This window comes from Castor canadensis, chromosome 1, assembly GCF_047511655.1.
Source record: "Castor canadensis chromosome 1, mCasCan1.hap1v2, whole genome shotgun sequence".
NCBI lineage: Eukaryota > Metazoa > Chordata > Mammalia > Rodentia > Castoridae > Castor > Castor canadensis.
In genome coordinates, this window is record NC_133386.1 from 137,438,608 (window position 1) to 137,440,141 (window position 1,534).

Sequence of the window (1,534 nt, forward strand, 5' to 3'; positions counted from 1 at the left end):
CCCTACAAATGGGGCAGGGTCCCAGAGGTAGCTTTCTCTGGGGGTACCTCCTCCCTAAAATGGCCTGCCTGTCCACGTTGAAAGCATGTCCTTGGGTTTGGACTCTGCCACTGGAGAATCTATCTGAGTACTGCTATCAGAGCCTCCTGCTGCTTATCCTTTCTCTTTTCCCTCTCCAGATCCTTCTTTTCTTTTTCTAAGTCCCTATTATAGTATATGGACATAGCTACATGTCTACCAATTGGTCTAGATCTCTGCTCCCTTCAACCAACAGTTTCTGAAGCTTTTTACAGGTATCTGGTGTGACTATATTAGAAATTTATCTTTTAGGATGATTTCCTCTTCCTGTGACCCTGGTATAATGTTGGTATGCTTTTGTAAAACATCCTTAAGTCTCTGTAGGAAAGCTACTGGGGTTTCTAAGGGTCCTTAGAGCTGTGACTTGGGAGTAATTAAAAGCTTTTACCTTGGCTCTCCTTAGACCTTCAAGAATGCAGTGGATGAAGTGGTTACATTTCATCCTTGTCATTTTCAGGGTCCCATTTAGGGTCATACCTTAGGCACTGCCTGATCTCCTGTTGGAATTGGGAATCGAGGTTCCCTTTCAGGTATCCAGTGTCTTTGTGTCTTCTCCCTCCCTCTCCTCCTCCTGTGAGGGCCCAGTCTGAGACAGACCTGTAGGGCCACATTTATCTAAGTGATGATTTTCTCCAGCTTTGTCTGTGTGATCTAGAACCCACTGTTTCTCCAGAGCAGTAAGGGTCTGAGATAGCAATAGCGTTACATCTCTCCAGCTCAGTTCAAAGTTTTGGCTAACTTCTCTAAATGCCTGGATGTACTCATCTGTGTTTTCTGTGTAGTTTTCTAAATCCTTTTTTTGTTTTTTAAAGTTTATTCACTCTAAAAGGAACATGAGCCCTATCCCCTCCAGGAATTAACTGGAGGGTGTAGAGTCCTGTGGGATGGTGTCGGGTGTGTGAGGTAGCTTGATAAGGGGGAAGAGGGGAGCTGATGGAGCATCATATGGGTTCTTTGGTTTCTCAAGAGAGTTTGGGGACTTTTTGCAAAGGGTTACCATGGTCTGTGTGTCTAGCCTGCATTTGCTCAGCCATTCTGGGTGGTCTCTTAGGAAAAAGAACAGTTGAACATATGAAACTTCGGTCCACTTTCCCTCCTTTTTACAGAACATATCTAATTGGAGAATGGTATTATAATTAATGCTCCCTCTTCTGGCCATCTTTCCTCATCTCCCAGAGGATACTGTGGCCAGGCCTGGGTGCAATAAAACTTGAGTCGCTTTCGCTGAAGACATTCTGGATCAAGGTCTTTCCAATGTTTTAATAAGCAGGCAAGGGGGGGATCCTTCCTGGATCCTTGAGGCTTGATTCCCCATTTAAAAATGCAAACAAGGGAAAATTGGTCACCTTAACAGAGGTGTCCCCAGATGAGGAGAAACTACATGGGAGAGGGCATCCCTCTCTCCCTTACTGTCCTGCCACTGCCACCTGTGGCTAAGGTCACAGAAGACATTAGG